We start from the raw sequence: 335 nt of genomic DNA on the forward strand, positions 1-335 counted from the left end.
TCCCTCCCTCCTTTCTTCTCCCTTCCCTTCCCTTCCCTTTTCCATCCCCTTCCCTCCCCTCCCCTTCCCTCCCTTTCCCTCCCCTTCCAGAGTCTTGCTGTGTTGCCCAGGCTGGACTCTAACCACTAGGCTCAAACGATCCTCCTGCCACAGCCTCCCTAGTAGCAGGAACTACAGGCATGCACAACAGCACTCAGCTTACACTACTTTCAATGTTTCAAATTACATCATACATATTAACATAACTGCTTTTAACCAGTTTAAATGCTTTACAGGGCAGATTTGCAAGTAAATCTAATAAATTAAAGCTACACAATGGCAAAACAAGTTTTCGT

This window comes from Colobus angolensis, unplaced genomic scaffold (genome assembly GCF_000951035.1).
Source record: "Colobus angolensis palliatus isolate OR3802 unplaced genomic scaffold, Cang.pa_1.0 Scaffold11, whole genome shotgun sequence".
NCBI classification, from domain to species: Eukaryota; Metazoa; Chordata; class Mammalia; order Primates; family Cercopithecidae; genus Colobus; species Colobus angolensis.